Source organism: Battus philenor, unplaced genomic scaffold (genome assembly GCF_028537555.1).
Source record: "Battus philenor isolate CCGP_79_NKW_IND1 unplaced genomic scaffold, ilBatPhil1.0.hap1 SCAF_12, whole genome shotgun sequence".
Lineage (NCBI taxonomy): Eukaryota > Metazoa > Arthropoda > Insecta > Lepidoptera > Papilionidae > Battus > Battus philenor.
In genome coordinates, this window is record NW_027181674.1 from 522141 (window position 1) to 545598 (window position 23458).

Below are 23458 nucleotides of genomic sequence, written 5' to 3' on the forward strand. Positions count from 1 at the left end.
TGGCTAAATATTGATCCTTTTCTTACTTAGAATTCTATTATTTATCATATGTATATAAATAGTATATAATATTTAAATAAATATATCGTGTTATATTTCTATATAATTATAATATGTAGTAGCCATTAGTATATTTACATAATCTTCTCTAAATGATTCTTTTCCTTTTCAATTTGATTTTACTTTTTCATTTTATTTATCGTTTTTATTATATTAACTAGTTTCACCTACCTTGATCTATTTATCTCTACACCGCCTAACGCTTAACTGGTAGAGAATGCCTTAGGAATTAGGTTCGCCGTTATACAAATTGGATTAAAAGTTTTTAAATAAATAAATAAAAGGGTGTACATTGCCAAGGTGTAGTAGATTCTACACATAGTATAAATACATCATTTCAGCGATAGAAAGTTCACTATTGGACATAGGCCTCTCCCATAGATTGCCCACACTGGGCCTGCATCTAGCATCTTCCGACCATTGTCGTTGTCGACAACAATATCATCAGTTCCAAGTTTGCCGGTCCAAGCCCTTTAGACAAAGACTAGACCATTGGGTATAAGCTTCTAGTCTCCAAAACCAAACTACACTTGAAGAGACATTAAAATAAGAAACAACAGACGCACGAGAATTCGATATTCAAAATCAGTTCCATATCTTACGTCACAGTGGAAGCGGAGCATAAATAAAATGTCACGATTTGACACGGAGCCGAGAGAGCTCCTTCAAAACGATCTCTAATTACACACCGTACGTGCCAATGAATCATGCCTTTTAAACAAGTGACAACAAGCGAGTCGGCCTATTGAAACTAGATATGTACACACCATGCGACGAGAGATAACATGGACAGTCCCATTTTTGTCAATATCGCTTTTTCAACAATTTTGTTGTTGTAGTAAATTTATTTCAACGTAATGTCTATCCTTCTTTTCTCGCAGATCAATGTTATCGTTCCCCCAAAAAATAATTGGTTCTTCCATCTTTTTCTTCAACTGTCTCAAAAATCATTTATTATAAACGGAAACCTTAAAATTAAATGTTTTTTTTAACTTAATATCGTTTCATCCAATAAGTATTATGTAGTCAAAATTATTTGACACATTTTGGTGACAGTAATACACACATTTTGGTAATTATAATCTTTAAAAACACATAACCAATAACCATTACAGGAGATGGATAATTTCTTTATGGGTCTAAGTATGAACTTATATGTGTTAAACATATTATAAATTAAAAAAAAATTGATCCGCAACCTATCTCAAATTATATAAACATGTTTAATAAATTTTCAATATCATGTTAAATGTAATACAAATTAAAAAAAAGTTCCACAGGATATCTTAGGCCCTCCTTTTCCTTGTTATGAGTATATTAAAAAAAAAAATTCATTAAAGCATTGAAATGAAATTGAATCAAAGATGATGGAAGTGTGTGGAACTGTTGAGTTTCAGGCCGACTCTTCGACGTTTGATGAAATAATTGACCAACTGAAAGTGAGTGCAAATACATACGAATAAAAGCGTTCAGAATTTGAATATAAAAAATATATTTTGATATACATATTAACTTGTAAGTGTGTAGATAGTGATTAGCCTCGGCTTATATTCGTGAAGAAAGACTAAAATATTTATAATTAGATGCGTTCCGGGAGTGATGACTTGTGGTCACCCTACACAACGCTCGGCCGCTTTATTTGGGCAGAAACAAAACAATCCACGTAACCGTATTAAGTATTGACATTCAAATCAGTAGCCGCGGCCATCGGTTATGAATTCCGCGCGAGTTTTCAAACAAAGGATGGACAATATGGCCGTTGGAGCAACAGTAAATCTCCGCAACAGTGGCGCCGTCGGTGCGCGCGCGCATCTGTCAAAATCATCAGCCATATTTGTTAGGCACAGGTATCACTGTACATGGAGCCATTGTTTATGAATTTCGGCTGCGCATTGTTTTGTAATGATTTTAAAATAGTGTAGAGTTGACAGTGAAAATATTATACAGTTTTTGAAGCGAGAGAGCTTACCGGACGCGCACGTGATAGAATGCGTCGAGTCAATTTGAATAGTGACGGATCGACGAATTAACTAAGCCATAAATCTTCTCTATAAATTTTTGTAACAAACAAATTGTAAAGAAAGTTATTCACAAACATCGCCGACCTGTCCATCGCCATTTATATATATACTTAAGCTAGCTTATTAAACACTAACTTAATGACGCTTTAATTAATGACGAACTAAGTTATCATTTATTTCTCGCATTGTTACGGGTAGCCAAATTAGATCAAATAGGCTAGAATGATTAACCTCAGGCAAAAGAACTCCAAATTTAATATTATATTAAACCAGGGGTGTCAAATTATACATATCATTGGCGAATATAAAGCTCAACGAATCCGCTGGCTTGGTCACTCAGAGCGAATGGGATCGGATCGGAGCGTGAAGGTAGCGTACCTGGGGTCGAAGACCAGTGGGTAGACCCAGGTATCGCTGGATCGATCGCGTTGAGGCAGACTTGCGCGAATTGAATGTCAACCAATGGCAGACGATGGCGCAAGATAGAGGAAAGTGGAAGTCTCTCGCTTCGGAGGCCAAGACCCACTTTGGGTCACTGAGCCAGCGGAGTAGTAGTAGTAGTAGGGGTGTCAAACACAAAAGCTAATATGGGCCAAATAAACAATGATTAACTTTAAGCAGACCGCAAAAAATGTTGTATTAGTACATTGTGATAAACATTATATTTTTACATTGCGTTATTATTCTCGGTTCAAGTCGACTTTTACAGCTTCATCGGAGTTGAGTTCCGTGAAGATTGGTGAATTTTAACTTTGCGTCGGATATATATTGACTGGAGCACAAAAATGTTAATATCGGGCCGCGAGTTTGACACCCCTGAATTAAATTGTCAAATTTAAAATTAAACAACAATATTGAACTATTCAATAAATAGGTACTGTTTACTTAATTTTTAACTTGACCACCGCACCGTTAAGTTCCGTCTCCGCCAGGTGTCGCTGCAGCCGGTGCCCACCATCCATCACCTAGATAGCGAACTGCCCGTCATCTATCATAATCCAGTCACCCCGCATCTTTCCGAACGTCAACGAAAACGTTTTTACGCATACCCTCAAAAAACACAAATGTTTTTGTATCTATCAAAATATTATAAACATATTTTTTTATAAATTTTATCTGTCCGTTGATTGAATAATCTATTGTAAAACACGTTTGGACTTGATATGCCTTTGAAATTTTTTCTTGTTTTTTTTTTATTAAAATGAAAAAGAGATGTTATAGTTTTATTTATTAATAAATTAATTTTTTTTTGTAATAATCATGAAAAATATATTATTATTGTTTCACCCGGTATTTTATTTTTATTGCGCCCCTTACGTAAAGCGATAAGGTTGAACTCCAGTCCACTTTCGAATTGCCCTCCTGTGGGGCGTGGGCCCACGTTAGGAAACAGTTTAATCTATTGTCATGTATTTATTTAAAATACTTCTTTCTCTTCTTCCTATGTCGCTACAACTCTAAGAGTCTTGGCTTGCTCTACGATCTTCTTCCATCTCGCTCTATTTTACGCCGTTCTTTGCGAAGGTATCTTCCTTCTTCTCATGAGATCTTCCTCTACATGTCTTATCGTACAAGATTTCTTGTGGGCAAACATAGTGTGAAAATAGTGGTCTAAATAACGGGTAGTTAACGTGTAAATACAGACAGAACATACATTCATATGTATACATCATAAATTTATTAATATATACTTATAATAAATACAGAAACAACAAAGAAAGATGGAGAAAGATAGGTAGGCTGTATTCGATTGGTGATGGACGCTGTTAGCTGTTTTGGCTTTTACAGCTTCATCGGACTCAGGGCTGAAGGTTTTGAAATTCGCGAGCTAATAAATTAAATCTGTCAGATGCGTCAACGTATTGTATTGACAAGTGAAAGAAAAAGAAAAGAAACAAAATTACAGGATAAACAATCATTGGTTTAGTAAATATTTCTTAACTATTTTTTAAAAATATAGTGGCTTAGCATGTCTTATATTCAGCGGTAACTCATTCAACAATCGAAGTATTTACTCCATAACAATAACAATAAAAAAATATAAAATCGCTAGCAACAATATGTAAATTAAAAAATGTTTTCGTTCCATTTAAATATTTATCGCGGTCGTCCATCATGTGTTTGTGTCAGAAATATTTCCGCGTTACATTCCTACCGTCCGTAACATCGGACGGTGAACGGTGACCATTCTTCAGACGGAAGTGTTCCCGCGCTATTTCACCGCATACAAATATTTTTGTGTCGGTGATCGATCGCTTACCTTATCTCATCATCAGCGCACATCGTCGGTTTACTTTTCAAAAAAACATATAAAAATTATAAATTTAAATGAACACAGAATAACGGTTAACTGAAATATTTTATTTCATTCTCTCCGCTAGCTCAGTGACCCAAAGTGGGTCTTGGCCTCCGAAGCGAGAGACTTCCTCTTTCCTCCATCTTGCGCCATCGTCTGCCATTGGTTGACATTCAATTCGCGCAAGTCAGCCTCAACGCGATCGATCCAGCGATACCTGGGTCTACCCACTGGTCTTCGACCCCTCGGTTTTTTCCAGGTACGCTACCTTCACGCTCCGATCCGATCCCATTCGCTCCAAGTGACCAAGCCAGCGGATTCGTTGAGCTTTATATTCGCCAATGATATTTGGTTGTGCTACTAAAGTCTCAATTTCGGCATTCTTTCGGAGCCTCCAAGATCCGTCTTGATTTCTCGCTGGTCCCAAGATCTTCATTTATTATATGTAATTTTACATGAGTTATATCCGAGCTATTATACAATATCAAAGCTAGAAGTTATTGCATTTTCATTTGATGTTACTGAAGTTATGGTATTAGCTATATTTTTGGTTTTGAGGTTCGCGAACTAAAAAATTATACAGGATGATTATATCTGTTACATCGAAAACATGTTTATCCATTCTAAGTAAGAAAGGACCTAATATATAGCTACTTGCGCTATGCAGCAGTAGTCCTGCAATAAATTGCATCGCCCGCCAGCCCGCTGATAAATGCGCGTGCGGCAAACAATGCGAAACACAACTACCACTGTTAATTCACTCAACACGTGTTTCACCCCTCCACGGGACATCCTCAGGAGTAATGTTACACCGACCAGTGCCAAGCACCAAGTAAATTACGCACGAAGTCTATACCCGTGTAGGTGTATAGTGTAGTGTAAGTTTTGCGAAGCGTGGACTACACGGCGGTAGGAAGCGACACGGGCCTCTCCTGACCGCTCTTACTTGAACGTGGGGTAAAGAAATAATTGACCTGTCGCAATTAAAAAGGAGGATTTTGTAAAATATTGCAAGTTCACGCAGAGAGCAATGGAGAAATGTTCGGAACTTCTCTGCAAGATTGATTCAGAAGTGAGGAGATCCCTAGAAGAAGCGACCATGAGGCAGTAGATGCATTGTCGACCCTCCACTAGTTACAACGAAGGCATAGTTAAGTTCGCGAGGAGTTGTAAGCTGCAGGCACTGATAGACTCTTCATCATGGCGACATTTGGCGAAGGTATTTACCTTGCAGTGGGTATATCTTGGCTGATATGATGATAAAGATTGCAATTAAAAATTGATGTAGCATATGTTATAGTAATTACTATATTAAATTAATACTGATCCGATGATTACATATTCAAGCACCAGCAAGTAGTGAAAACAATGTTGCGTGTCAAAAGGCAACACAATAAACTATATATTTTTTAAATATATCTTCTATAATTTATAAAGTTTCTATTGGATTACATATAATTAAGACAAGACGAAATCTGTTTTAGGTAGTTTAAACAGAAAACTCATATTTTTTGGTATCTAATGGAAATCTTCTCCCCCTCGGTGATGGTTTTTGATGCGTTTTGAGGAGCAGCTGTACATAACTCGCAGCTGCTAATCAGTACTACACCAAGAAATATCCCAAGCGTGGAAGCTATCTCCCCCAGCATCCTCGCTGTACCACAGCAATACGAGATACCTTTGTGTCTTTGTGTTGCCCTTGACCTTCTCAGGTTTGCATTGACTGGATAATGAACCTCACCTTCAATGCCATCGAACCTGATGCCTTTTTAGTCGCCTCTTGCAACAGGCAGGGGATATCTTAGTCGTATTCTAGTGAACCCGGGCTAAAGACTTGACGAGACGAGGCGTCGTACACCTGTTAAATGACTGTATAGATTTGCAGCGGAAGCTGTTTGGGAATGAAGATCGTGAACCAACAAGTGAAGCAGAACAAGCAGTAGAACATCCACCCAAAAGACCAACAAAGAGAGATGACAGAGAAGTCAATAAGAAATACGTCCAATAATAGACATCACCCAGCTAGAATGATGATGATTGTGTATGTCCTGAGAAGAATGAGATTCTTCAACTTAAGGCTTCTAAGTTTTCCTAAGGCACCTTAATTTATGAAGAACTTACAATAAATTTAGACGTAATTTTATTTATTTTGTTTCCTCCTCCTATTTCGCAAATTCTCACGTCCTTGACTTCGTATATATTTGAATAATTCTAATCAAAATTATAAAATTTATGTACCCCTTGATTGATTAATAATCAATAATTATTAATTCTGCGCGTGATTTCATTATTGCATTTTTAAATATACATGAGACAGTCGGAAGACATCTTTGAACATTAAATAATATAAACGAAATATTTATATATTCACTGAAGTTATGCATTTATACTTTTCAATTTGCGGGTATCAAAACTGTGTATAAAATTAAAAAATTCCTTCGTTTAAAAATGAAGGCTTTTATAATAAACCTCTCTGTGTAATGTCTTAAAATGTTCATGTATTAAATTTAAAAGCAACTTGTAAAACAATACTAATAAAATATATAGGATTTTTGGAGTGTTATATACAGCTGTAGAATGAATTGCACAGGCTGTTCAAAGATTATGTCCAATCAGAAACCTACATAATACTAAATCTTAGAATATTTTAGCAAGTATTTGCAACCATCATAGATTTGTTTTGAAATTGATTGACAGGTTGCCCGCAGAACGTGTAGCCTCTAAGGTATTGTTTCCCAACATGGTGCTCACGCCCCACGTGTGGGTAATATCCTTAGTAAGAGTGCAAATCGAGCGGCCGCCCAAACCCTAACCGCGAATAACGTGGGCGAACCAAAGTTGGATACGAATCCCTCCTTGGCTCGCCTGTGGTCCACGCTGCCGTCCCAAGTCTCATGGACACATCATCAACACATTCATTACACAGCTCTACACAGGTAGAGCGCCCTGCTATGTACAAATCTCTTCATGCAACTGATACGCGCCCTACCAGCCTTATTTTTTAGTCCTTAAATTCACGGACCCTTCCGCTCCGTGAACTGAGTTCAGATGAAGCTATAAAAGCCTTCAGGTTAACACTCACATCAACAAAAAATAAGTAAGTCGACAGTAGTTTAACTTTTTCGCTTTAATATAAAAGTTATATATGTTATACAGGGGGGCGAAAGAATTTTAGGAAGGTTAAAGAGAGGTATGGCTCAAACATTGAATAATACTGCTCTAAGGTTTCTAGGTATAGTGAAAATAAAACTAGAAATAAAATGTATTACATAAATACGAGTCATAACAATCTGTGACAAGTAATGTAAAATTGTGATCAGGGAATGTAGATGAGAGAAGAGAGGCGACGTGTGGAAGAAGATTTGCAAAAGAAAAGATAGAATATGTAGAGGACAAAAGGAAGGCATTAAAGATATTGTGAAAGAAGGAAGGAGCATTTACGCGAAATGTAACACCCCTACCCCAGACACGGCAGGGGAGAGAAGAGTTCCCCAATAACAAGATCAAAAGAAATAAAAATAACTCGATACTAGTTATCAAATTTGATTCTTTTAATATACGTATAACGTATAAAAGTGATATAAATTTAAAAATAATATAATAATCTGAACAAATAACTATCTGATGTTTCAAGATAAGTCAAAAAAGAATTAATTCGATCAAAGCGCTCTGAGATTGATTAAGATTTGTCTGCCTACCCTCGTCAGGTGCGGCGTGCCTGGGCATCGAGGCGGAAGCGGGCCGCCGCACCGACAGTCCGCGGACGCCTTTGTTGTGATGTGCACAGGCCCCGGACTCCAAAATAAAAGGACGCACACGAGATGACATGCGAGGACGGCCCGACAGCGGGGGGCACGCGGGCCTTCACTACACAGGATGATTAGCTATAGCTATAAAATCTTTAAATAGGTGAATATAAAGTTCATTTCTCTAATATTAAATCTACAGTACGAATGGTTTTAGATATTATAAATAATGTGATGATAACGTACGGACGTCTCTCGAAAAATTACTTTGTCTAATGTGGCAGAGATTGAAGTACATCGCACGTTCACTTATATGGCCATTAGGACCGAAAGATTCTCGAATGGCGACCGGTAGACGCGGCGTGGGTAGGTCCCCCACTGGGTAGACGGGCTGGTCATCCTGGTGATGTTTGGGGGAAGAAGGAAGAAGAAGATAAAGAAGTTGAAAAAAGGAAGAGTACGTACTAAGAAGAAGCGTTTTCAAAATTCGAATTAAAATTAATTATTATTTATTTTCTGTCCATGCAGAATTTATACTTACTGTGATTGGGAATATATATAAAAACTTTAGAATGAACAATGTATAGCATATTTACTCTTAATTGAATTTCGGTAAACCTCACCCAAAAATCAATGATTTAAGTAAAAGCGACAGTAGTTATAGGTCAGCGATACGAATTAAAAATAAACTATTGTAACATATATGAGAGTGATCACTTTAAAAACGGGTGTTTAAGCTTGTTGAAACATCCTGTATAAAGACTAGCTGTCCCCCCCCCCCGCTTCGCGATGCTCACACTGCCTTTTGTATGTGTAATTTTATTTTATCCATTCTTGATAATTTTTAACATACCTAAATAACACGCTGTATATGTTTTGTATCTTCAATAGGTATGCTTTTGAAGATATGCATTTTATTCCATGAAGTCTCTCTCTTTCTCTAGTTTCTGTTAGATGTCAGCTCTGTTAGCCTTGTGGTGTTGCAACTTCGTCGCTCACAGAGGATCTCCAATCCGCAAGCTAAGTTTTAAATTTCTTCCACTACTAGCTTTGTCCGTTTCGTACTCCCCTTGGATGTCGTGTGACGCGTCTGTGTGACTGTAGTACAGTTACCTCTTCCTTCCGGGTGGTGTTTAGAGGAAAAGTCCTCGTTTCGTCTTAGTGTTGAAGTTTCCACATTTTTAAGGTTTCTTTCTGGCGGCCCTTTTTATATTTTTTAAAAGGTCCTGTTTTTTTAGATCTTCCGTTCAACGCCTATAATAGATGGGTAGGGTCTTCAATTACATTATTAATTTTCAAAATATTTTAAATGTCTTTCATTATTTTCCCTAATTTTCTTCACAATATCTTTCTTTCCTTTCCATACATCGCCTCACTTCCTTCTCCTTCCTTCTAGAATTCTACTCCTCTTTGCACACAAATGAGTGGTGTCCCTCTTGCTTGGGTTGGTGTCCAGTCCATGCAATTTACTCATGTTGACTGCCTTCTTGATCTTGAAAGCCGATCCTTGATCCCTTTCGGTCGGTGCATCTTAGCTGATCTTTAATTAACAAAAAAATATTGTAACTAAATTTCAAATCTCTCGGTCTTATGGTTCTATAGATATCGTGATATCTGTACACAGATGAAAATCTCTTAGTACAAATAGCATAGTCACATTTCGAGAAAATACCATGTCTATTTTTGTAAATGGCATGTCTATTTTATAATGGCATGTCTATTTTATAATGGCATGTCTATTTTATAATGGCATGTCTATTTTGGTTAATGACATCACAGTGTAATGAATAAGACATTTCATTGACTTAAGGTCGCGAGATATCTCTTGATAAATTTAGTACAAGACAGATTGTTGGGACAATCTATGGCCGAAGTCTGTGCTTTGCAATTGACTTCTATCAGCTGATATGATTACGGTTAACTTGCGGGTTAAACTTAACTTAACTTTGCGATACTTGCAAATAAAAAGTTTATATGCAACGGTGGTTCAATAAGAAAAGAGAAATTCTAGACAATTCGATCCTTTTACTCAGTTTTTTATTCTTTCTCTGTGACTCTAGTCTAGAATATATCATTCTATTAGATTAATGTAACGTTCTAGAACATTCTCTAGATGCATTTAAAATGTCAATACATGCAAATGAATAATTTGAACGCGGTAAACGATGACCTTTATACGAGACGCGTATTACAAAAATCAGACGAGCGGCCAAAAGAAGACGGGCGGCTGATCAAAAGGCGCAATCAAACGCTACGCCTCGTAGCCGGTAAACATCGGCTCAGCCGACACTTCCGGCGACCGTCGCTACACCTGCTGCGTGTAAACACACATTTCCGGCTTCAAGTTTATTATATTTCAGTATTTTGGTGCATAAACTAACCATTTATTTTCCACTGTTTTCCAATAAAAATGTATTTATATTCATTCACTTTGCATGTAAAACGAGCAAGACAGCTACTAATATCTCAATTTATTATAAAGGATAATCGGATATAGGTGTAAAACCATTAATTCTTTTTCTTATTACCACATATCTAATAAACTTATATAACATTAAGTAAGAAAAGGAACCAATATTTAGCCACTTCCGCACATGCAGTGGTAGTCGTGCAACAAAGTGATCCCCCCGCCAGCCCGCTGATAAATGCATATGCGGCAAACAATGCGAATCATACAACCGCCACCACAAAATCACTCAACACGTGTTTCACCCCTCCACGGAGCATCTTCAGGAGTTATGTTACACCGATTAGTGCCAAACACAGAGTCATGAGAGTCAAATAATCGGCCGGCGGGCGGTGCACTTTGTTGCACGACTACCACTGCATGTGCGGAAGTGGCTAAATATTGGTTCTTTTCTTACTTAGGATGGACTTCCGCGAGGTAACGCCTGATTCCATTAAATATTGTATAACATTATCACAATGAAATATGTTATATTAATTTATTTATTTTCGCGACATACTAATTACATCTATCAGTAAAGTCTATAGGGACACAATAATTAATTTTATATGTAGCAATGTGAATTTTGAAAATGCTTTTACAAACTATATTCTTCTTTTTCTTTGCAATCGATAGACATCCACTGCAAGGCATGTGCTCAAAGATCATCACATCATCCTGCGCTGCCTGTAACCATAACAATGACGTCATTCCATCTGGTGGGGAAGCTTCCCACGCCGTCTACCGGCTAGTGGCAGCCACTCGAGAACCTTTCAATCCCAATGGCCATCGGTTACAATAGCGATGTGTCACGGCCCACTGTCATTTCAGACAAGTATTTCTTCGAGCAACGTCGGTGATCGCGGTTCTTCTGCGGATATCTTCATTTCTGAATCGATCTCTAAGCGAAACTCCGAGACAAGCTCTCTCCATACTATCTTCTCTTTCCTAATATATTATTCCTCATCTCCCTGCCGAGTACTGATACGGGTTCGGAAACTCGAATCCTATAATTTTATATAGTTCACGGACCTCTCCGTTCCGTGAACTTGTTTCCGATGAAGCTGTAAAAGCTATAAGACTAACAGCATAAACTTCACATGAGACAATAGACAATAATATATTATCATTACAATATTTATTATATCTGATGCCATAGATTTTTGGAAAGGTTGACACATACATTAACTAAAAGCAAATGAGCTGTATTTGTTTTTAAAATTTTCTTTAACAAATCAGTTGTAGCTTGTACATGTTGCTACGCCACCAACTAAAATAAATTTGAACGAAATACATTTCACAAATATTCAATTAATTTTGAATCATTTTACTGATTAAAAAACAAGTAACTAACTTAGAAACCTTTTTAAGTTCATGTACAATAACTTTGATAAAGATCTTCACATTATCAAATGCATAGTTTACGATACTATAAAGGACATACAGACAAACATTCGTTTTTATGTATGTATAGATGTTTAGAAGTAGGTGTAAAGAATGAGGAATGTATTAACAATTTTAAAGTTTTATATCTACAGCCAAACACTCTGTATATACTAAGCAATAACCAGATGACAACAATGGAGCATTTGACTGAATTCTTTCAACAGAATATAGATTTTTTTTTTAAATGAAGATATCTGAAAATTCAAGACAATCTGTCACATGAATAATTTTAGTACAAAATCCTCTCAACTTGAAGTTTTGAATCAAAAGTCTTTTTCCCGATCGATTTGTTTAGACTGAAACTTCCGAATCGTTCTTAACATTATAAATCATCCTGTATAATAGCTTGAGTTATCAGTAATTGTCCTTGTATAAGTCAGATTCCTTCTTTCGGTTTGATTAAGTAACATTTGTAAGCGAACATTAAAAGATGTATTCAGGGTAAACCAAACAGATTTATTTGAATTTAGAAGAGTAAACATTCCATAATCGCTCGACAGCGCTCCATCCGGACAAGAATCTTTGATGCCCCGGAAACATTTATCATCTAAGTAGAATTCAGGACTGTATCGACAGATTTACGATTTAGTAATGTTCGCGCATGAAAAAATAGCTTTCGTATCGCGTATGATGTTGCTAAATAACGTTATAGCATCAGCTATATAGCTTTGATGTGCAAACAATGTGCGCATTTCATAACACTTCTATATTTAAAAATTTTCACAAACGGATATTCTTAAAATTGTGGAAATAATTTGATATGATTACATATATTTATTTCATATTATAATATTTCAGTAATTTAACTTAAGAATATACAAACACAAAAATAAAAATAACAAATATATATCCTATAAATATACAGATGAAAACATTTCGTAATTGTTCCGAATGGAACGGAATCCGGTGTACGTATATATGTATTATATGTGTTTATGTGTATCCGGCAAGCTGGTCTTCTATAGACCCGTAGAGTTTCTCGGACTATTTACCAATGGTTACATCAACGAAGAAATATTAACATTGTATTTTTATTGAATACGAGTGAATAAACCTACAAGAGCTCCAATCGCAACCTGATCTGAGAGGAATAGTCTCAGACACGGGAAAATCAGACATAGAGAGAGATCAACAAAGAGAGAAGAATCAACAAAGAGAGAAGAATCGACAAAGAGAGAAGAATCAACAAAGAAAGGAGAATCAACAAAGGCTTCATAATTTTTCGATTTGATTTTTCTTTACATTATTACTTACGTTTCTTAGCTTATCTTAGTTTATTCTATTCTAATTCCTTATTATTAAGTATTTATGTCAACCTATCTTTATTTTTACACAGTTCTTCCTTTTTCTTCTTTTCCAGACTATTGTTGAAAGCCTCAAGGCTTTTATGTCTACTTTACCTTACACTACTTAATCTATTTTTATACAATACTATTTATTTATGCTATTATTATTTTATTTCTATGACGTAACTGGCATTTGTACCCAAGATAGACAGCATTTGGCATGCTGTTATATCTATTTAACTTGACCATTTCTTTTTTAAATCCTTTTTATTTCATGACTCGTTAAACCCGGCCATAGTGCATTATCAAAATACTGCTTTTTAATATAAATTTGAAAAATTGTTTCCATCTCACACAACTACTAAGCGGGCACGGGTACTGCAAGCAGTACCTGCACCGTTTTAAAATAATCGATAATGAGACTTGCCCATGTGACGACTCCACAGTACAGACTTTTGATCACTTACTCAGACACTGCTCCCCATTCGCATCCAAAAGACGTAACCACGTGACCTTATGTGAAAACCTTAATATACCTCCGTTCAACTTACCGGACCATCTCAAGAAAAAATCTATAGCAGAATCTTTTGATGAGTTGGCCCGGCACATTGTCCTAAATCTCAAGGCATTTAACGGTCTGTAGCGCTTGGGCAGCGACTTGAGATAAAATAATGTACCAACTAATAAATAATTGAGTAAAACTTACAAATTTTATTGTTAATATGTATAAATTTTAGCAGTATTTACCCATAAGAGAAAATTGTGTAAGAAAAATTGTAAAAATTATAAAACGCTGTCGTGCCTCGCAGCTGGTAGAAGAAAGATCCGTATCAAATAGCGGCAACACTCTCCCAACTGTTTGCGCTTAGTGAAAGCGAAAAAAATATGTTAAAAAGAATACTAGCTTTTTCTGAGGACTCTAGTTCTCCTATCATAATCTATAACAGGAACTTGGCTTCATTTCTCTTCTTCCATTCTTTACATAATCTCCCATCCTCTCTTCTTCCTTTCATCATAATACCTTTCACTCTATCACTTTTATTTACATTCTCTCCTTTTTTATTATTATTACATTTGTATGTCTCAGCTGTTAAAATTAGTTTTCTTGTTACTCATATCACAGCTATTTATCACTATTACTCGACCTTGGGTTTTGTTCATTGTTATAACTTTCTTTATGACATCTTGGCAGTATTGTTAGAATTTGTGACGGCATATTGCATCACCTTTCGGGGGAGGGACACGATGCTGCTACTCTATCTCCATTCTTACCCCGATCTCTTTATCTGTTCGTATTTCAAAATTCGCCACGATGTCCAGTCTTGCGCTGCCAGCATTCAGACACTACCCTCGACCTTGAAAATACCGTCTGTCATCAATGCTAATCACGCTACCTCAAAAGTTGATGTTCTTTCCAAGGATTACGAAAGGCATCATGCGTAATGTATTATAATTAGTTCTACCATGAAAGGTTTCCTTGCTCCTAAAAATTCCACAATGAAATATTCATGAGATTCCATGAAATATCCTATTAGTAAGTACATTTATACGGATTCTATGGTTAAATGGCGTGTATTAAAACGATTTTCAGCTGTCAATATTATCATAATTTATTTTAGCAATGGTGCGACAATTCCTATGTCTTCTGCAGTGAGTCACTCTATCTATGAATACTTCTTTAAACTTTGGTTATCTTCTAGATCCTCTAAGCTTCCATCTCGTATGTTTAATTCTTTAGTCTTGAATGACCACTGACTTATTATTCAGAGCAGATGTTTTGCTTCTCTCTCTTTTTGAGTGTCTTTTCAGTCTGGGTTAGCGCTGACTCATATTTCTCTTTCTTCGTGTCCCTCTAAAGTTTTGGTTCGCGCTAACACGGTTAATTTCTCTCTTTTACCTCTTCATTCTGTAAGACTGGCTCATTTTATAAAGCTCACTCTCACTTAGCGCTTCTTTATTTGTTCTTGGACAAATTCCATATATCTCTCTCTTTTCCTTTTTTCAATCCCGATGGTTGGTCGAAAATTTCCAATATTTTTACTTTAATGAACTGTAAATATCTATAAAGTTTGCCGTTAACCCATTTAAGTTCTCGCACTTTCTATGTGTTCTTCTTTCGTCTAGATTATCAACACAGGTGGTGACCGCGGTCTAGCGAAACCCAGTTTCCATAAACTCGTTGGAGGAGCGAAACAATACAGTAAATAAGTTAGTTGGAAGAACACCGGGCAGTTTATAATTTCGGGGCCACCGCAAATATGAAAATATACAAACACTACGTAAATAACCCGAGAGCACTTCAAAGCCCAGTGCGCTGGACGGACCAAGTCACAGGCGGAAACGGTCGCTGTTTTTTTTAAATCAAAAAACGCTATTTTATCATCATTTCAAATTCCGATCACGGCTGGAAATAAACCTTTATTGAGAAAAGTGATAGAGCTCTTATAGGCATTTAGCGTAAACTTTGTTACAGTAACTAAACTGAAATGTTTCACAAGGAGCCCGAATTTAGGTGGTCACCATTAGTTATTTCAGAACATAGGAGAGGCAGTTAATCTCTTAGGAGTTACGCTCTATAGAGTCACTGGAACTAAGGTCACAAAAGGTCACTTCCGCTTGTACTAAAAACAATACATTACACATTTTTTCGTCGTGTATTTCTTATGTTCTAGTCAATCCTGTCATCAACGCCATAGAAAAGTAGTATATATACATTCCGCAAGTTAATTTTTTTTCTGTAAACGCATACATTGGTATTTTAGATAAACATTATATTTATTTTATAGCTTAATTTGAATGTGATCAAAAATTGATAGCACATGGTTGCTTGGTCCTTAATTTTCTGGAGTGAGGACTACAGAACGCCAAGCACACTGGATCCTGCTTCCAACCAGTCCTATTGAAAATAAGGAAGGTTATTGCCCAGTAGTGGACACTAGAATGATGAACATGAAAAATGTTAGTGATAATTGTTCAAAATCGCTTCAGTCTATGCCACGCGCCGCTCACAGACGTGGAAACTGAAGCATTTTGTTTACATACAATATCGCTCATTCGGACGAGCCGCGAGAACGTACCAACAAACACCACCGCCGCCCAGCGCCTGCGCCATCACCAACTCCGGATCAAATGTTTGATCCAACTCTTCAATCTGGTGATACAAAATACTCAACTTTACACTTTAAGTTGTACGTTATTTTTTTTATTAATTCTAATTTGTATATTTGTGCTAGTGTTTTTTTACACTATTTATTTTTCGCTTAAACTAAACGCAGACAGTTGGGAGAGGGTTGTCGCTATTTAATACGGATCTTTCTTCTCTCAGCTGCGAGACACGACAGCGTTTTATAATTTCATACAATTTTTCTTACACAATTTTCTCTTATGGCTAAATACAGCAAAAATTTATAAATATTAACAATACAATTTGGAATACTCAATTACATATTAGTTGCTACATTATTTTATTTTAAGTCGCTGCCCAAGCGCTACAGACCGTTAAATGCCTTGAGATTTAGGACAATGTGCCGGGCCAACTCATCAAAAGATTCTGCTGTAGATTTTTTCTTGAGAAGGTCCGGTAAGCTGAACGGAGGTATATTAAGGTTTTCACATAAGATCATGTGACGTCTTTTGGATACGAATCGGGAGCAGTGTCCGAGTAAACGTTATTTTTGGTTGTGGTCTCTTTTCGTGTGGTTAATATGAATTTATTTTAAATTTGTGATGCAATTGATGATGATATATTGTCCGCTGCAAGGCATAGACGTCCGGTGATTTCTCGCGACCTTGACTATGTGTCCGATCCTCCTTATGTCTCTACCCTAGGTATAAGATAAAGTAATCAATATTAAGTAGATCATTTATAAGTACAGAAGTACTTATAGGGTCATACGTTTTAGCAATTCCTAGTTATTTTGAGGCTTTCCCTTATCAGCGCATTAGTTGCTGTGAAAACTATTTACAACACCAACTAGATATGTTTTTTTAACTATTTTGTCCGTTTTCTTTCATACAATCCGCAGAAAAACAGTTGAGTATGCATAATTATACGACAGCAAAATTAAAAATCATCTATTAGCTTTGTTTCAAAAATAAAATTAGTAATGATTAATTTAAATCGCTTTAAAAGAATCGTAATGAGATTTTAGTAAACTAGAAAGACACGTTCACATTGACCAGATTTAACTGGTAACTTTTAACGCAGCTTTCTATTGGTCACAAGCACAGTATTGGTAACAAGCATGCATTTTAATTTGTTTAGAGGAAATATTAAAGTTAAACCAAGAGTAAATTATAATTTATTAATCTGATATTTTATCGTAGCTTTTGTAGTTCTCCTTGTCAATCCCACACCTGGGATACAATCCTCTTCGACTAGAAAGCCTTCGCATATCGCCTGGCAATCACAAAACATTTATATATAATTTCTTCATATTATTTTCAGCTATGCTTCATTTACAAATATCAATTTTATATGTCAAGAAAAGTTTACACAAAGAAACCAATTTCATACAAAGTGTAATTATTTTAAGTAAGAAAAGGACCAATATTTAGCCACTTCCGCACATGCAGTGGTAGTCGCGCAATGAAATGCACCGCCCGCCAGCCCGCTGATAAATGCGTATGCGGCAAACAATGCGAATCACACAACCGCCACCACCAAGTTACTCAACACGTGTTTCACCCCTCCACGGGGTATCTTCAGGAGCTATGTTACACCGATCATCATATTCACGCCTGATTCCATTAAATATGTAATGATTTTGACCAATTCTATGACTAAGTTAGCTAAGCTAAATAATTATTGTCGGTTATATTTGTTATGGCATCCTCTCGGATATCACGCGCTGGGACCTTTGTTTATATAAATAAGTACAAATAAATTATAAGTCATGACTGTATATCACTGTCCATCCTTTCTCCGTATTCCAGGGCCCAAGTGTTGGAGTGTTGGTGTCTGGCTGTAGCTGGCGACCGGCGTCGATCCACGAGTTTGTTTAACTGCAAACACAGACGCGTAAACACCGGCCACATCAAAGCGCACCGCTTTGATTATACATCTACAACCAATCTTGATACTTGATAAAAAAAATGATTACTCATATTATGTAATAGCAACTGATTAGGCTGCGTCTGGTTTAATCTGACGTCCTCGGAATGATGAACATATCATAGGACACTTAGTATAAGGTAAGGTCCTTTGAGTCTTGGCAATCGTCATGAGGAAACTAAAATGACTCGAGTCAAACTTTATGAAGCTGTGAATGTGGACCAACATACAGTGTTTTCACATTTATTAGAAGAACTTTATTGTTTCACCTTTCTCCTTCTTGCATCATTAGTCTCGCAACTAAGATTTGTATTACAATACCCAAAGAGCAATGGTAGGACCTTTGCTTGGAATTGCGCTGCAGAATCAAATCATAAATGAAAAGATCTGCAAGAACCAAAGAAGGAACCAAAATCGGCGGGGGTTGGAGAAGTCGCTCATGCAAGCCGACCGATGCAGAAGCGATAGCGTGCTGATCTTCGGCTATGTCTATTACTTCGACTATTCTGGTATCGAGTGTTTCAGACGGATCTAATTGGACCAATGCATGCGGCTGCGATCTCTTGGTCACTTTCCATATACGTGTCCAGAGATCATATGTTTGCTTCATAATATATATATATAAACATATATTATGGTACGCAAAGGACGCTGCTGCCCATTCTCAGGATACGTTTTTGTGGCAATAGTATATAATGAATGCACAGTGTGAATTAAATAAGTTTGTATCTAAGAATCGAATCCGTGACCTACGATCTCAAGTCTTAGTTCTCTTCTGGTTGGAATTGTTCTAAGACTTTACACTGTTAAGTGTTCTGTGTATAAAAATAACTATATCAGAATATCTATTCAAAATATGTTATAGTTAGGTGTAGAATCGTGGCACCTAAGATTTTGTATTTCAAATCTTCGTTAATACCTAAGAAAATAGTAGCACATTTCTTTGTAAATTTAAAAGAATACTAGACTTTTTCGTAAGTGAAATTTTAAAAATAATTTAAGTATCAAGATGCTTCACCCGCGCTATATCACAGATCGGCGGATTGATCAAAACCTCTTTGATCTTTGAATCACACGCTCCTTATTTATATTGCACAAGCTTTAATCCGTTTCAGCCCATCAGTCATCACGTCGATATCGAAAATAAAGCTTAACATCTGATGGATAGGATTTAAAATGCAATAAATCGAATTTATATTTACTATCTTGTCTAACACAACGCGGTAAGACCTTTCGAATGTTTAAACGAAGTTAATACTAGCAAACAAACGCTTAAAATTAGACTTTAAGTACTTGGTGGTAAAGCTTAAATTACGACTTGAAGAAGTTGGTGTAAGAAACTTTCTGGTGATGGTGAATTTGGTGCGACCTGTCAAAACGGTGAGTGGTAGCAGGCGCGTGGTGTAAACAGGCACACGTGGTAGCCCCACTCGGCCGCGGGCGGCGAGGATTTTGCAACCGGACTCGGAGATTTTAACAAATCCGCGATCTTAACGATTTGAAGTTCATTCTTATCGCCTTATTCATTCATCATCAGCACTACGATGATCGGTGTTACTCTGTCTTCATCCAGCGACTTCCCGGACTATGTTATTAATCCATCTAGTGGGGGGCCTCCCCGCCAACCTTCTTCTCCAAGGACACGAGCGCCTTGCCTAACCTACTGCGACTTCAGACAATCAATCCTACGAGCTATGTCGTTGACCGTAGTTGCTCTACAGATTTCCATTGCTTTCTTTGTAACCTTGATTCTTCCTCTAAATCCTATTGCAAGAGAACACGTCTTTGTTCCGTAGGTCTGTAGAGATTAATTCCACCCTTATATAGACCAGACTAGAGTAAAAATAAACTTTATTATTATAAACATGTGTTTTTGTCTATGACTATCTACATCTTTTTGATAACAGACAAACAAAGATTAATTTTTTACTTTTAAATAAGAAAAACCGAATAAAACATGCTATGTTAAGGACAATTAAGAAATTTTTTCATTTATTGTTATTTTTAAAAATTGATTTGAAATTAATAAAAATATTAAAATAGGAACTTTTCGAGGAGGAAGAACATAATTCATTTGCAACAACGCATTAAAGGAATGTCATGCAAAGCGCTATAATCTGGATTTCTTCACGAAATCTAATATGAAAATCTTTAGGATAAATCAACAAAGTCTAGGATTGGCAAGTTAAAATGGTAGAGACCAGGCAACATGACACACAAACCACGAACAGGTGAGTATTAGAACGTTCACCCATATTGAGTACAGATGACCTTGATAATGTCCTCGGAAGACGCTAAACGCACCTCGCTTTCAACCAGTTCTGTTAAAAGTAATATCATCTCTTTGGTAAGCAAAGGAGAAAGCAACCAGATCCTCTCGGTTTACTGCCAGAAGGTAGTAAAGCTAATAAACACACAGTAAAAATTGCAAAACAAAATGTAACGAAAATGAACTATAATACTGTGATATAAACATAAGTTAAAACAATGAAAGTAAGTAATTAGAATGTAACAAAACGCTGAATAAGCAAATAAATAAATTGTAAGTTGTGAAATAGCAATCCAATAGAAACGGTAAAAGATAAGAGAGGAGAAATGAAAGGTAAAGAAATGGTTAAGAATAGAAGACATTGTGACGGATAAAAGAAGAATGAAAGCGATACTAAGAAAGGTAAAAGAAGAGTGGGATAATAAAAACGAATGTGAATAAATGTTTAAGTGAAACTGTCCCAAGACAAGGAATGTAGGATAGGTCCCCAAAAGGGGGACTCATCAAAAAGTTTATAATTTTAAAACTAAATTTTTGTGTCAACTAAATTCTATTTTTAAATTTGTTTTAATGCTATTTGTTCGAGAAAGTTTATGATACGGTTTTTATTAGAATCTATTTTCCACAGATACTAGTTTCCGTGTCTTTGTTTGCACAATTACGTGTAATATTTACGATTTTTTTTACTCACGTGTGCATATTGCATTGTTTACTAAATCTTAATCTATTTTTACGATAATGTCCAATTTTTAACATTACGTTCCGTGCGACCAGTTCTTCATTCTTACTCAATATTGCCATCCTCAGGCTGTGTGCGGTCTGTGCTGCAGTTTCCGTATTCGCAGCAATAAATCTTACGATCGCATCTTGAGTCTCGTCCGTGCAATACACGCATGTGTGTGTCGTGATATTGCTACCGCATAATTGACACTGTTATACAACCCGAGGCTGTCTGTTTTTCGACAGACAAGATTATTAATATGTAATGTACTAAAAATACAAATATATACAGCATCACAGACTTAATTTTCCATGTATTTTTATGTAAAATAATGAGTTAAATAGATATCTCTAACAATAAGCTAATAGAATTGATTCGCTTTATAACAAAGTCTCGTTCTCTGTTCCAACAAAGTCAAGACGTCGGCGGCCGCTTCCGGCGGACAGTCTCAAACAATTGAAAGCGGAAACGACGACCTGGATAATGAAATTAAGTCACTTAATAACTCGGGATGCGATGTTTAAAATTACGTAAACTTTGAACAATGTTTGTTGGGTCCAAATTTTATTAAATAGATGTAAGTCTTAGAATCACTTGCAACATATATAATACAAGTGAATAAGGACTTACGTTATAAAATCGTGATAAAACGAAAGCCCACAACAGCTTCACAAATATCCCGCATACCCGTCGCCTAATGGCGGACAATTACAGAAACTGTTTACACAAAACTTTACCAAATCGTACAATCACTGACATCACCCTCACAGACAATTGATTTTATTGCATAAGGGCGCATACACATGGAGCGTTTTATAAAAAATACCGCTACCTAAAGTAGAAGTTGGTATTAGAAAGAAGAGTTCACCATTTAACTATTTTAGACCAGTGATTCCCAAACTGGTCTATATCGACCCCTAGGGGTCTATGACAATCTGCAAAGGGCCTACGTCAGCGAAAAAAAATTTGGGGGTCCTTGAAATGAAAATGGGGGTCCACGATAGTGGATCTCAACACATACACTGATAGTTCCTATTTACTTACATTATACTATCTTATAATATCAAAACAGATTGAATTGACGTCAAATGTTGATAATTTATTATTAAAGCATCAGGTTCATCCTTCTCAATAAAATATTGACTTATTGCTTATGTTATTTTATTTATAGTTGATTTTATGTTTATTTATGTTACGTATATTTTAAATAACAGATACAACATTTTATTTTGAGTAGTTTCAATTTAAATTTAATTATTAAATGTATAAATTAACACGTGTTTTTACTTTAAGTTTTTAACACTAAACTTCACTACGGTTAGAAATTTACAGGAAATCAATATCAGGTAAGTAGGGGTATACCCTACACGGAAAAACATGGCAAGGGGTCTACGACACAAAGAAGTTTGGGGAATTCTGTTTTAGACTTATAAGTAAGTATCGGTTTGATCAGGATGAGCAAAGTGGAATTTTAAAAACAAGACGTCGTTCCACTAGCCTCACCTTTTAATTAAATATTAAATTCTGTTTAGTTTAATTCTAAGTTCGTTTGTCTTGCGCTGTTCCTCTATCTGTTGATACGATATGGTATACACACACTGGCTAACATAACTGAATGAACCGGCTAAAATGTACTTAATAATAAATGGAAATTTATGTCATATTCCGATTTTGGCTTTGTTTATTTAATGGAATCAGGCGTTACCTTGCGGAAGTCCATCCTAAGTAAGAAAAGGACCAATATTTAGCCACTTCCGCACATGCAGTGGTAGTCGTGCAACAAAGTGCACCGCCCGCCAGCCCGCTGATAAATGCGTATGCGGAAAACAATGCGAATCACACAACTGCCACCGTCAAATCACTCTAACTCTTTTCTGTTAAGTTTTAACTTTTAAATTTATTTTGTATTTATAATTGTGTGTATTATTGTAGTGTGAAAGAAATGTTTATGTTATGATATATATATATATATATATATATATATATATATATATATATATATACGCGGCAAGATTGTCCAGTGTGAACGGAACTTTAGACGGTTTCAAAGTTTCTTAGATTCCGGTAAACGATGATGCGGGGAAGCTCAATTAAAGCGAGGGCAGCCGGTATAA